At 41.4% G+C, this 15,328-nt stretch overlaps 1 long non-coding RNA gene across 2 annotated transcripts in view; it reads right to left on the reverse strand.

Annotated features, from left to right (window-relative positions):
- Positions 1-4,735: 4,735 nt before the first annotated feature.
- LOC131906642 (uncharacterized) overlaps positions 4,736-15,328 on the reverse strand; it is a 44,597-nt gene continuing 34,004 nt past the window's right edge. The window contains exon 4 of one of the 2 annotated variants that reach the window (XR_009378169.1): positions 4,736-5,156. This is a non-coding gene — a long non-coding RNA (uncharacterized LOC131906642). Of the gene's footprint in view, positions 5,173-15,328 lie in introns of both variants that reach the window. The other variant, XR_009378167.1, reaches the window with a different exon arrangement.

A 15,328-nucleotide genomic window follows, 5' to 3' on the forward strand; every position in this document is an offset into this window, starting at 1 on the left:
GGGAAGAAAATAATTTTAATTTTATATAAAAAATTATATAAAAAATTAATAAAGTTAATGTGATGTTAGACATAACCCATATTCCTAATAAATTAAGTATATTAAAAAAAGAAAGAAAAGTAACAGAGACACCATCACAAGGGGGAGCTTGGCAGCAAGAGCAGCTGAGAGCTCACATCTCAAACCTAAAACAGGAAGCAGAGAGAGTGAATGGAGACTGGTATACAGCTTTGGAGACTTCAAAGCCCACCTGCAGTGGTACACTTCCCACAAGGCCACGCCTAAGCTTCCCCAAACCCACTGAGGACCTCTGGAGTATTCAAAAACCCGAGACTATGGGGGACATCTCATTTAAACCACCTCAACAGCTAATCATAATTTACTACAATGTATCATGTGTGTAATTTGGGTTCAACTCCTGTTTAAGGGTATTTTAAAAAAAAAAAAAAAAAAACAGTAAGTAAGGGGGCTGGAGAGATGGCTCAGCAGTTAAGAGCATTGGCTGCTCTTCCAGAGGAACTGGGTTCAATTCCCAGCACCCACATGGCAACTCACAACTGTCTATAACTCTAGTTCCAATGGATCTAACTCCCTCACAAAGGCATGCAGGTCAGACACCAATGCAAACAAAACAAAAAACGAACAAAAAGTAAGTAGGTAAGAGAGTTGTTAAAAAGGGGTATAAAAATAAAGATATTTAAAATTATTTGTGCACAGTAATGAAGATGCTTGGATGTCTTTCCAAAATGGAAAGAAAATCTAAAAAGCCTAAAACAAGACATAAAAGAGCTGAGAAGTTATGTAAAGTAGGTCAAGGTGAGGCTTGGAGATGATGTATACAATATCAAAATTTCTTAAAGTCTAATACACTGATTAATATCAAACCTCTACATAAAATAAACAATGGAGTTCTCAGAAGTTATTAATCTACTCTTGGTAATAATTCTAAATACTGATTTAAAAAAAACCTGATGTATGTCTCACCAAAGCTTGTTTAAAACATTACACAATAGTTAAAATCCTGGACTGGAGTAACTGACATGCTCAACAACCAGGCTTAGAGGCCAATTCTGATGGTCAGAAGAATTAAAAGTGAGGATATTTTCCCCCTACCCTCCAAAGTCAACTAAATCCCAGGGAACTGTGACAATCCTCAAAATGTCCCTTGTCTCTGATGAGTTTCCTGTTCAGAAGGCCGTGGAAAATCCACTGGGTAAATTCTAGCCAGTATCCCGTCTGAAAAGAGGAGGATCAACACACAGGAAAAATTCCTCCAAGTCAAGCAAGGCCTTAAATGCATAACTGGTCGAAGGAAAGCTAGAGAAGCCAGAGGTTCCTCCAAGTCCAAGCACCCCTGAGGACTAGATCCTCTCGACAGGGTTTCTCTGTGTAGTTTTGGTGCCTGTCCTGGATCTCGCTCTGTAGACGAGGCTGGCCTCGAACTCACAGAGATCTGCCTGTCTCTGCCTCCTAAGTGCTGGGATTAAAGGCATGAGCCACCACTGCCTGGCAAGAAAATTATTAATTTTGACCTCCTGTGTCATCTTAAGTGCTCAGCAGAAAAGTATAATCAAGGATTAAAATGTTAGATACACTTCTTTAACAGTACAAGGGACTACAGTATTCAGACATAAAGCTAACCTTGTGAGATATCATTTAGACAACAACCTCTCACTAATGATTTCTCCTTGATAAGAAGAACACTGCTCAGCCATAGGATTTCATGACCCTCACTCAATAAGACGCTCACTCAATTCAACACTGCTGCCCCTCCCTGCAGCTAAGACAAGCAGGCCCACCCTCTCAAACACTGGGGCCAAGTGTAAAGTGTTGTTTTTTGTTTGTTTGTTTGTTTGTTTGTTTGTTTGTTTGTTTTACCAACTATGGAACATGCTCACTCTGAAAGATCACTTTTCACAACTGTAACATGGCCTTCTGTACCCCAACACCCATGTTCTATGATTAAAAGAAGCTACCAGTATCCTGTTGCCAAACTCACAGGTTTAAGGGAAATTATTTGGGATACCTGAGCGGAGCTCATAGGGCACCCCAGGATATCTTACAAGACAAGCCCCAGTGGAGTGTATTTCTTTCTTAGACTGTCAATTAGAGGCTGGTGTCTGCTTGTGTCCTTAAGAAGAATGGGAGCCAGATTTCACTAGGCTTGTAGACGAATTTCTATACCGTCTTATTAAATAAGAAACACAGAGCCAAATACAGAGGTGCAAGCCATAGAGATCAAAGCAATAGCCGCCAACTAACCTTAGCTTACCACTTTGCCATAGCTTCCCAAGAGAACTTCCTGTCTAACCTGCGCCTTTATTGCCTTCCTGTTCTGCCTTCTCATTGGCTCTAAGCCCAGCCACATCACTTCCTCATCACTGCCTGTCTATACAGACCTCCAGGTCTCTATGGTTGGTACTTGGATTAAAGGCGAGTATCACCACGCTTGGCTGTGACATCCCTGAACATCCAGAGACTCTGCCTGCCATGTGATTGGGATTAAGGGCGTGTGCTACCAACACTTGACTTCTGCTTATGGCTGACTATGACCTCTGATCTCCAGACAAACTTTATTTATTAACATACAAATAAAATATCACATTTCAGCACAAATAAAATATCACCACATAGGCTCCTATTGGGGATTAAGGGGGTACAGCCTTTGATAGTCCCCTCCCAGGGTCTGGGAAGAATCTACAACCAGCTGATAATTTAATCTTTGAAGATAAATGAATCTATCTACACGAAACTCCTAAGTTCATACACTTTATTATTCTGCGTCAGTTTTTTCTCTACACAGCTTCTATTCTGCTCTCATGCCTAGCTCCTTTTTTCCCTGATTCCTCTCTACATTTATCTGCTGTCCTCTCTAAGTTCTATCTTAATTCTCTCATCTTAGTTCTGCCCCATCTAGGTTCTCATCCATCTAGTTCCTTCCCATCTTAGCTCCTCTCCCATCTCCTTCTTCCTCATCTTGTTCTTTCTCATCTGGCTCTTCTTTATCTTCTTCCATCTTGTTCCTCTGGTACTCTCTTCTAGCCCTCTAATCTAGTTCTTCCCCATCTAGTTCTTCTGTTCTCTTTTCTCTGTCTAGTCCTCAAGTTCTCTAGTCAAAATCCTCCTTCTCCCTCTCAGTTCTCTGATTCTCTCAGTTCCTACCAAGTCACTCAGGAATCCAGTTATAAACCCAAGCATAGCAATCCTCTGGCTAAGCAAGGTCACCAGGCTTGATTGAATTCTATGGGATCATAAAGGTAGGTAAGAATTTTCCTCAGGCAGTGACTGTCAGGCTTTCTTTTACAACCCAAAATGGGAGTGAAAAAGAGGAGGTCAACTGAGTGCTAATGACTGGTTAGTATATGAAAAAGGGGATCTGTGTGCTCAGTCTGCATTCCTAGAAGTGGTTAGGTAAGAAGTTACACAAGGCACCCCAGGATATCTTACAAGACAAGCCCCAGTGGAGAGCATTTCTTTCTCAGACTGTCAATTAGAGGCTGGTGTCTGCTTGTGTCCTCAAGAATGGGATCCAGATTTCACTAGGCTCCTTCATTTTACCTTATTAAACAAGACATAGTAACCCTGATGCTGAGGAATTCTCAGCCTTATTTCTCAGTGTTTCCCACAAGGTTGTAATAGATCCAATGGCCAACCTCTGCATTGAAGCTAGACCGTGAAAACCTCCTTGAGTTCTTGAGCTAGACCGACAGGCTTCTTCATGATGTCTACCTTAAGGTGGGCAGCGGTGGCAAAGCTATCATCAAGCTCACTGACACCTGTGACAAAGCTGGCCAGGGGTCCTTGGGATGGGCTGTTCTGTTCTGTTCTGTTCTGTTCTGTTCTGCCTGGTCTTTTCCTTTAATAAGGGCAAGCCTGACCAATTGTTTTCCTGACTACACTCTCAGCAGGATTATAATTATACTTACTGTGTGTACGTTACAGGCCCCTCTTCACCAGTGTCGCACACCCTAAGGAGATGTGCTAACCTCAACTGGCAGTTCTCCACTGTGGCTCTCCACCAATGACTGAGTTCCACCATTGCCCCTTAGACCAACCCTCCTGGGAGGGACTCTGACTGCTGGCCCCTTCCTACGATGCCCCTTTTGCCAGCTTTAAGCAGAGTGGTCTACACTTTCCCCAAAACTCCAGAAACAGGGTGACCTCTGAGAGGGGGAAATAAGAGCCCAGCAGCTACACAGATAGGTGGGGAGGCCACTAATAAGTAACAAAGCTAGCAAACTTCTAGCTTTTTCTTCACTCTCCTGGCCCGAAGACAAAGGCCTGACAGGCTTTATCTTCTCCTCCACCTGCAGCCCTTCCCCCTTCCACATGACTGGTCCTAGCTGGTCAGATAAATTCAAGGCCAGTTCTGGACCTGCTTACTTGAAGGTATGAACCTGTTAACTCCCCTTTCTTTGTCTCAGCTAACCAATACAAAACGAGGGGGAAGGTACCCATCCCAGGCCCCCAACTTACACACTTTCTGTGCAGATGTGCAACAACTGTGCCAAAGGGCATGGGCATGCAAGGAAAAAATGCTTCCCATCCAACCCAGTGAGAAGCATTTCACACATGCACTCCAAAACTTCTATTCTTCACGTTTATTGGCAGTTCTGAATACCAGGGTGTTTCTTCTGATGGGAGAAAAAAACTACACATAAATGTAATATATATATATATATATATATATATATATATATATATATAATGTAATTTTAAGTGGAAAAACGGGAAGTGGGGATCAAGTATTGGCCATTTTCCGCTTTCCTCTGTGTGTGCAAGTCTGGGTTTCATTGAGTCAACTTGAGCAGCTCAACTTTAAGACCATTGGGAACAAACCTGTTGAACTTTCCTGGACTACCAGCCTTTGTACTGGGAAAGAAAAAAGAAAATTTCTTATTGACAGCAGTTAGCGGGTGTTTGTAGCATTTTTTATCACACAGCCATCTGCTCACTGCTTTTCCTGGTTGTCCCCGTGTGAGCACCTGTTGTTAGCATCCGTCTTTTGTGCTGTTCCTGTGAGTGTGCCGTTCAAAGGATGAGATCTTATTGAGGTGGCAACAGAGATCAGAAGATGTCTCCCCTAAGAGGAATGTCCAGGCTTGGGGTGAGAGTTTGCACCGCTCTGTGTTGGCAAAGGGGACACATTGTGATCGCTGATGAGAAGAGACACTGCGGTTAGAGGGAGACAAACTGTGTTCAAACACAGTCAGATTAAAAGAAATCTCTAAATCACTTATTATGAAGACAATTTAGAAAAGAAAAGGATATCAAAAACACAAAATACATTGAACGTGTTTTTAGTCAAAAGGTGGTGGTGTCCTGGAAGGACAAGAGCCCACCCGGAGGAGCTCATAATGGCTGCAGTAAAATGTTTTCAGCAACAAAATTAGGACTAAAATTCTATGAATTAACAATAAAGAAATAAATGAACTGAGACCAGAGGTCCCCAAACCCCCGTTCTGGCAGTATGCTGGCTAGATTTGTATCACACTCACTCCTGTGTCTTCAAATAAAGCGTCTTCCAAATTTAACCCTCCTTCCTGATCTTTAACATGAGGTCCTAAATAAACAGTTATATTTATTTATTCAAACCAGGTAAGAGCTAGGGTTCTTGGCTAAGCTTGGAAAGGACAGTGCAGTGGGTGACACGAAACTGCAAGGCAAGGGCCTCAGGGATGAGTAAGACACCCCAGCTGCCTTCCAGATAGCTCTGCCTAGAGAGCACCCGTTTTATCTTAGAGGGTCAGTAAACCCCAAACTAGTCTCTTCCCACGGCTCTGCCAGCAAGCCTTCCTGTAGTGCCTGTATAGGGAGGTCTGTACACCATTTTACTCCTTCTGCACAGCAGTCACCAAATCTTTAATAGTCTGTTTTCATTGCCACTGCTCTAGGTAAGAGCCTCATCATTGAGGATCTGTGTTACTGCAGCAGGAATGTGGGTCACCCTATTTCCAGGCCTGTCCTGTGTGCTACTGCTTGATGTAGTGGAGTGAGTTCAGGCCGTTGCTAAAGCTGAAAATGGCGAGGAGAAAGAGTTCCACAATTATCCAATTAAAGCAAGCTTTATTTAATACTGGCCAGGGAGAGGGACACTGGCCAGGCCCATACCTACGATTCTCAGATAATGGCTTCTCAAGCTATGTTGGCCAGGTGCCTATAAAGGCCAAACCCACAAAGCTATGGCACTTCCCACCTTCATCCAACTGGGGCAAGCATACAACCTGACATACTTCCTGCCTACGTATTTCCCACCTATCATACATATGAGCAAGCACATCCTGTGAGGCTGGAGCAACCAACTTTGTTTATTGAAGTAGAAATGCAGGACTTATTATTATCTCTCAAGAACAACAGACCCCAGCATTCCAGTAAGTTATCTGTCCTTGGGCAAGTGGGACTTACAGGTTAACTTTAGCCCTTACACGATAACCCCAAAAGACACAACTCAGAATACCATAAATCTCAAATGCTGAAATCCTAAAAGATCAAAATTTTTAAATATAGATCATATATAGATATAAAAATATAATATAGATATAAAAATTATGTTCTTGATCTTTTTTGAGATATAGCCCTGGTAAACCTGAACTCTCTATGTAGACCAGGGTGACCTTATGATCATAGAGATTTACCTGCCTCTGCCTCTGGAGTGTTGGGATTAAAGGTATGCACCATCATAGCTAGTCCAATTTTTAAAACTTACCTGTTAAAGAGGATTTGTTTGAAGAGTGTGCAAAAGTATGGTAATACTTCACATGCCATCTTACACAATACAATAGACAGTGATTGCACGTTTGCGATCATGGATTTCCAGGCATGCATGAAAGCTGCGCTAAGCAGTAATTACCTATAGGTCAAAAAATGAACTGTAGTGTATAATCCCAAACACTGAGGAGGCAGAGGCAAGTGGATCTCAGTGAGTTTGAGGCCAGCCTGGTCTACATAGTGAGTTCAAGGTCAGCAAAGTCAATGGAGTAAGACTCTATGTCAAATACTCTACCAAAAAATGAATTACATAAATTTGCAAAACACTATGATTGGTAATTATCATTACCTAGCTCTGTAACTACAATCTAAAACACCATGACAACCCAAGTTAATGAGACTAAACAAACACTATGAGTTACAAATTATCACTTGGTCCAAAGAGCCAAGATCTCAAGAAATAATTTTTTATGTACTGGCAGAGTTTGAACACACACACAAAGTTACAAACACAAAGTTACAAACACAAAGTTAGAAAAAATTTTTAAAAATGTATAAAACAAGTTAGGCCCAGCTAAAAGTCTTATATAGTGTATATCACTAGTACTGGATATAATGTAAAGAAATCATGGCAAGCTCACAAAAACAGAAAAACTGCTGGCTATAGAATTTCATAACTATAGTCTCAACACTAAGGAAACTGCAACAGGAAGATTGCCAGGAGTGGGAGGCTAGTTGGTCTGCAAAGTGAGTCTAAATGAACCTGAATGAGAAAGTGAGATCTTGGAGCAAACAAACAGAGAGATAATCTGAAAAATAAGAGCATATTAGAAGAATAGATTAGCCGGGCGGTGGTGGCGCACGCCTTTGATCCCAGCACTCGGGAGGCAGAGCCAGGCAGATCTCTGTGAGTTCGAGGCCAGCCTGGGCTACCAAGTGAGTTCCAGGAAAGGCGCAAAGCTACACAGAGAAACCCTGTCTCAAAAAACCAAGAAAAAAAAAAAGAATAGATTATTAGCAGGTAAATGCATTCCATAGAGCCGACCAACTTTCATGATCATGAGCTACGTTTTGAAGTCTTCTGTCTTTGATGAATAACTAATTTTGCTCTTTTGTGCATGACTCTCTTCAAATAACATTTTCACACTGTTTTCTCTTGTTTTATACATTTGTTTTCTATGTGGAACTATTATTTTTGAAGTTCATCTGAGTCAATATAAACCAATATGAACACTCCTACTCAATTTTCCTATCTTCTGTACCATGGTGTTTGGTGTATGTAGAAATTCATTCCTAATTCACTCACCTACTGACCACAATATCAGTTTGCTTCATTTATTTGGGGCTCTGTTGTGTTTGTTTGTTATTATTTTATCCTTCTAAGACATTAAACCTTTTTTATACTATTATGTCTTACTATTAAACTTTACCAGAGAATAGTTTTGCCTTGCCTATTTCAAGTGAAAATACTTGCAGTTTCTAAACTTGAAACAGTTTCTGAGGATTCTTTTCATCATACCTACTGCCAAAATTTCATCAGTTGCCACTTTTTGGGAGGAGAAACATGGTTTTTCTTTAGAAGAAACACATGCTGAGCCCAGGAATGACAACAGGTGATAGCTATGTCCATGAACAAGTAAATGAAGGTCAAGAGATGGAAGAGAGAAACTCTGGCATGAAAGATACAATAGAGGAAATAGATTCATCAGTCAAAGAAAACATTAAAGCCAAAAAATGTCATAATACAAAATGTCCAGGAAATCTGGGACACCATGAAAAAACTAAACCTAAGAATAATAGGGATATAAGAAGAAGAATACCAGCTCAACGGCACAGAAAATATATTTTAAAAAAATCATAGAAGAAAACTTTTCCAACCTAAAGAAGAAAATGCCTATGAAGATAAAAGAAGCTTACAGAACACTGTTGCTGGAGAATTTCTCTCCAGCTCCCGCCACCAAGTCCCGCCAGTCCCAGAGCTCACTTATAAAATAAACATACAGACTCTTACATTATTTAAACTGCTTGGCCATTAGCTCAGGCCTGTTATTGTCTAGCTCTTACTCTTATATTTAGCCCATTTCTATTAATCTTTACTTTGCCACGTGGCTTGTGGCTTACCGGTACTTTACATCTTCCTTGTCCTGATGGCGGCTGGCAGTGTCTCCCTCTCCGCCTTCCACTTCCCAGAATTCTTTTCCTTGTCCCGCCTATACTTCCTGCCTAGCCAATGGCCAATCAGTGATTTATTTACTGACCAATCAGCAACACACTTGACATACAGACATCCCACAAATAGACTAGATGCCCAAAAAAGTCCCCTTGCCACATAATAACCAAACCACTAAACATACAGAATAAAGGAAGAATATTAAGAGCAGCAAAGGAAAAAGGTCAAGTGGCTTATAAAGGCAGACCCATCAGAATAACACCCAACTCAAAGGAGACTGAAAGACAGAAGGTCCTGGACAGATGTTATTCAGACACTAAGAGACCACAGATGCCAGCCCAGACTACTATACCCAGCAAAACTCTCAATCACCATAGACAGAAGAAACAAGATATTCCAAGATAAAAGAAGATTTAAACAATACCTATCCACAAATCCAGCCCTACAGAAAGCACTAGGAGGAAAATTCCAACCTAAGGAAGTCAGATACACCCATGAAAACAGGCAATAGATAATCCCACAGCAGCAAATCCCAAAGAAGGGAAATATACACACACTACCACCAAAAATAACAGGAATTAACAGTCACTGGTCATTAATATCCCTTAATATCAATGGACTCAATTTCCCAATAAAAAGATACATGCTAACAGAACTGACATGAAAATAGGATCCATTCTTCTGCTGCACGCAAGAAACACACCTCAACTTCAAAGACAGACACGACCTCAGAGTAAAAGGTTGGGAAAAGGCTTTCGTCAGGTGGACACCATGTACTAAGGTCAAAACAGTCAGGTCATATGGCTACATTGCCATATTTAATAAGGGCAATAAAATCATCAGACACCATCTTTACTAAGGTCAAAGGCAGGTCATTTTGCTTCATCACCATCTTTGATGTGGTCAGGTCCTATCAAAGTCCCAACGCTGGCATGGTCTTTCACTCTTTTACTCTTTCACTGTCAAATCTCTTGCGCTAACTCTATTGCCCACGGTGTGTTTGTTTAGTCTGTTGGGGTTGCTCACTTCATGCCAGGATCTCACTCACCTGCGGCAGATCTGCTACTTCCCACCCATACCAGGTCTGCTTTCTGAATCACCCTCTTACACGTCTAACAAATTTGCTTTCTTGCTCACTGACAGCTTTACAGTTTGCTACAACGTGCAAGTCAGAGATGAGGGAGCCAGCTTCATCCTGCTCAGCACACACTGGTTCTCCCTTTTAAGATTTTAAAATTTCAAATTTTAACATTAATAGGTTTCTGATACTGTTTGGGTCACAAGCTCATGATTTTAAATTTTCCTTGCTTGCCTTCTAAATATAAACTTATTCTCATCAGTCCAAAAACATTTCTGTCCAATCTGTACCTGGCTCTCTCTAAATAAAAATTGTATATACTTTTTAACCCAAATCTGTAATTTTGCTAGGACTCAAAGGTATGAGCCTAAGTACTCATTACATGCTTTTCTATGATTTAGATTGCAATGATGATTAATAATACTAATATATGTAAAAACTTCTTTGTCCTTTTATAAAAATAAGAATTTATATAAGCCTCAGAAGATCAAAAGAAGGCATTGGGTCCAATTCAGAGAGGTCAAAAGGACTCCAGATAAGCACAACAGTACAGTTTGAGTTTTCAAACTCTTTCCCTACCCAATTACTAAGACTGTGGGCCTAAAGATCCCAAATAAGTTCATAAATTTTAACTTTTTTCTCTGTTCTATCTGCTTCAATAGGTTTTCCACTTGGCTGGCAGACATATCAAAGCAGCAGTTGTGGACCACAGCCTACAGGGCTGGATGCCGGGTTTCCCAGCTACAGATGCCAGCAGAGACGCTTGTCTATATGATGTAGACAGGTTCAGCCAAGCATAATTATTTCCTGTCTCTACAGCTCGGTCAGATGACCACATACTTCTGATAACTACCCCATCGTCTGGGTTCCCTCCTTACACTTGACTAGCCAGCGTCCTGACCACCTGCACCCCATTTTAGCTTGAAGCAGCTATAGAAGAGCATTGTACCTGCCCCTCCCACAGGCTAAAGGGCTAGTCAAATAAAAACTCCTGGCATAAGGGACCAAATGGCTAACTGATGCCCATTGATATACCAGAAAACTGGACCCAATATTGCAATAAGAGAGGCACTTGGCTTTCTTTATGCATAACAAAAGAGGTATTACATAACCTTGAGAAATTATTATTATTTCTATATAAATCATTCAGGATGAAGTTTCTGGTCCACCAAGAGAGTCTTTTCATTTTCTCAGGGGACCCTTTTCTCAGAGTTGGGCCACACCCTGACTCTCAAGCCCCTTTTCTCCTGTTCTCATTTGACCTTGGGATCTTTCCCCTGTCACTCTTCTTTGTCTTCTCAGGAGACAGCAAGTCCTAGCCTTATGGAAGCTGCTAAGATATGGGAGACTCAGGAAAGACTAGCTGATAGTCAGCCATTCATACCTAATAGACAGGCAGTCCTCAAATGCTCAGAGATCTTCAGAATATAGCATTTAAAATGTTGATTTAAAAGCTTATTTTATCAGACAGAGACTGCCAGATCCTAACAGTGACCCAAGGTCTCCAAAGAAAATGTCTCCATCTGGATGATGGCAATGCTGACCTCTGGCCAAGACGTCCCAATGAGACATCTGCTGCCAGGACCTGGTCCAGACTGTGGACAAATAGTAGAACATCAGGGAATTGATTGCACCCCTTTTTCCTAGACAAAGCAAGATCAGTCTTCCCTATGTCCCTCTTTCATGGGAAAAACTCCTACCTTACGGTCCTGACTGCCAAAGATTGATGCTGTTCTGATACTTTTGCCTACAACAATGTGGAGGCCTGGGTATGGACTGGTCCCTGGAGACTTGGGTATGGACTGGTCTCTGTCATTTTTAACAGATTTGAAAGCTGCTTGGTCTGCACTCAGATATGATTTAATCCTTTTCAGATCTCTGAGTCCATTTGACAACCAGGCTTTGCTTCAGCTGCCTTCTCAGTTCTCTATATAAAATTCACAGGTCTCCCTCTCCTAGGGCTACTACTAGGTCTAGATGCAATTTACCTTGTTACAAGATCAGATAAACTCACAGAACAGATTTCAATGTAACTTTTTACTATTGACTACTCTCAGAATATCCTGGTTTGTTTATGTGAAAATAGAAAAGCTGTCTCACTTCTGTTCACTTACACATCCTTCTCAGATCTGAAGATGTTTAGGGAAGCCTCCCTCGTCCTTCACTCACTCAACCACTTCCATTCAGTAAATTTCCTCTGGTTATAGATTTAAAGGTATGTTTCATTGGGCTGAAGCCAGGAAATGTTCATACCTTTTAACCCATAGCTTTGCTATGAGGTCTGTTTTATAGACACTTATAGGTCCCTGCACAGATCTACCCCTCCTGCCAGACTGGTGCCAAGGCCAATCCACAGAGGATCCTCCAGATATGCCAGCCCCTGCACCAGCTCCAAGGATGCCAACCACCAACCGAGGATGCCAACCAGGAGAATACTGGCAGGTTGATTCCACCCATATCCTCTCTCATAAAAAGGCTCAGTATCTCTTAACTCTTACTAACATCTTTACAGGGTGGATAAAACATCTCTCACCTCCAGAGAAATGGCAGATGTAATGGCTCCTGCACTCCTGAAGAACACATCATCCCTCAATTCACTTCTGGTACCACCTGTCCAGGCTCAGGCGGGCACCTGCCCAGCAACTGGAACCTGGCTTTCCAAGATGTCCCAGTAAAGGGCATATTCACTCTCATGTCTCACTCATTCACCCTCGACTCTTCTGTACAACCAGGGCACTTCTCTGTTCTATTCTTTCTGGCAGTTATCACTCTTCCCATGGCTTACCCAGCTCACAAGGCTAATGATAACAATCTTTTTTTCTCTCCTTGCAACTTCAGGAACAGATGTTTGAGATCTCCGTGATGACGGCCACCTATGCTTCTTTGCTGATACCGCCTGCCATGTGTGTGACCCCAGACTTCCAACTTATCCCACCCAATTCTGCCCCTTGTCAGCGTGAAGTAGTCTTGAGAGTTTGATGCCCTCACCCCCCACTTGCTATTCATAACTCACATTTTTATAATAATCAAAATAGAGAAATGTTAGTATTCTGGCCTGTGCCTTGGGGACCTGCACTGCACATCCTGATGTAAACCTACTTTAAAACTCCTCCCCCCACTCTCTCTCTTTCTCTCTATGCCCATGAGATGTGCATGCTCCTCTCTCTCCCACTCTCTCTCTTTCTCTCTCCCCTCTCTCTCCTCCCCTCAAATAAAACTCTGAGCGCTGTCTGTATGGCATCTCTGCCCCTCACCTGCCATGAGGCATCTTGGCCCAGCCAACCAGGTCCTCCCACAATCATATCATAACAATGACTGTGGGAAGAGGAAGTGGATCAGTGGGAGGGGAAAAGAAAAGGGTAATAGAAGGTAAATATGATTTTTAAAAATACATGTATGAAAATGCCAAAATGTAACCCATTGTAATATAAAATAAGCATATGCTCATAATATTAAAGCTTAAAAAGTCAAAAAGGAATATGATGCATAAGCAGAGATACTGAAACTCATAGCCAGGAAAATGTTCGGACTTCAAATTTAGAAAATTTCTTGACTTACTGCTTTCTGGGTTCACAGCTTATAGTTTGTCCTAGCCATTAGCTTTAGTTTCAATTTGAGTTGGCTGTGAGGGCTTTGACTATGGTACTTTCTCCAGGTCTCTAGATATTATATCCCAGTGCTCTTCATTATAATTTCCCTGGTGTCCTATGTTCTCTCAAGGCTCTAAAATGTTTTTTTGCAACCATCCACAGGATGTCAAATGGTCTGTGACTAGAGGGAGAAAAACCAAGAAAAATAACCAACAAAAGGTCTTCCATGAGTCCAAGTTTTGACTTAGTTTTACCCTGAGGCAGCACAATCCTCCCAAGAGGGCACAGGCATGGCACTGACACCAAGTTTTTCTCTTATGAGATACTAACCAAAGATGGAAGTTGTTCTAACAAGTTTTGATTTCGATTTAGTCTGTGGTGGTCCCTGTCCTTTCACTTCTCTGAAGCTATAATATAAACACTAAACAAGAAATAGAGAATTTATCAATGAGAAAGCACCAAATCTGTTCAAATGGGACTTTGCTGTATATGTTTATTTTGTGGTGTATCTATCATATATGTCCCCTGTTATTGCAATGACCAGAAGAGATTCTGAGAGCTCCCAGGTTCATGAGTCATTCTTTACTTAATTCAATCTTAAATTTAACAAGAGTCATCTTCTATTACCCAACTCTCCCACGCCCACATCTCCACAAACCTGCCCATGCTTTTGCTTTATTTTCTTGAGACATGGCTTCGTGCCACCCAGTCTGGCCTTGAACTTGCTACATAGCTGAGGGATGACTTTGTACTCCTGATACTCCAGCCTCTACCATCATTTCTGACAACTTCCCATGATTTCTTTACATTATATCCAATACCAGTGACATAAATTGTGTAAAGACTTTTAGATAGGCCTTAACTTGCTTTATACATACTCACAAATTGAGTACAATTATGGGCTACCATACCCAACTTTGTGTGTGTGTGTGTGTGTGTGTGTGTGTGTGTATGTGTGTGTGTATGTGTGTATGAAAAGCAGAAAAAAATTTCTAAATGAAGCAACTTTAAATAGAAAGACAAAGAGATACAGTGATCCCTGAGTCCATCTTCCAGATTCTGGCATAAGTTAATTTTTAAACATGTGGCAAGAAGAGCCATAAATATGCAGTCTTTCCCATCATTATATTAGCTTACTGTCTCCCCTACACTGTCTGACAAATAGTAAATCTTTCACTAGCAGACCAGTTCTTCATCCAGTTGCCTCCAGGGCCTCAACTTTTCCTTCTCCCAGCACAAATTCCAGGGTGGGGAACGGAGGGGTGGGGAACTGGATTCCAGTTTATTGAGATCCATTGTTTCAGTAATCTGAAAGCCAAAGAAAGGGACATAAGTATTTTTAGAATATGCTAATTACTGCCAGGTATGCTGGTTACATTTCTCCACTCTTGTTTCAACATCTGAGTCTTGAAGCAAAACATGCCTGTACTTAAAGCAAATACCATAAACAGAATACAAGTAGAAATGTTAATTCCATAGATACAAGGAGAACAACCACCAACCCAAATCATGGCCAAATTAATTAAAGCAAGCCTTTTTTAAAAATTTGTGTACATAAGTTGTCTCCCAATAAGGGGGGTTCAAGAGACCAGCACTGGACATAGGGAAGATGAGGTTTTCATAGCTCAGGAGCAGTGGGCTTCCCAATGGGGGATACAGCAGGCCTATAAGCAGGGGTCACGAAAGCAGAGCATAACAAGTGGGTCATAACAGCCTCCTGTAAAAAAAAGTCATGGTTGCAAGGTGTGCATAACAAGTAACAAGGCTGTCATAACAACCTTT

Source organism: Peromyscus eremicus, chromosome 3, assembly GCF_949786415.1.
Source record: "Peromyscus eremicus chromosome 3, PerEre_H2_v1, whole genome shotgun sequence".
Lineage (NCBI taxonomy): Eukaryota > Metazoa > Chordata > Mammalia > Rodentia > Cricetidae > Peromyscus > Peromyscus eremicus.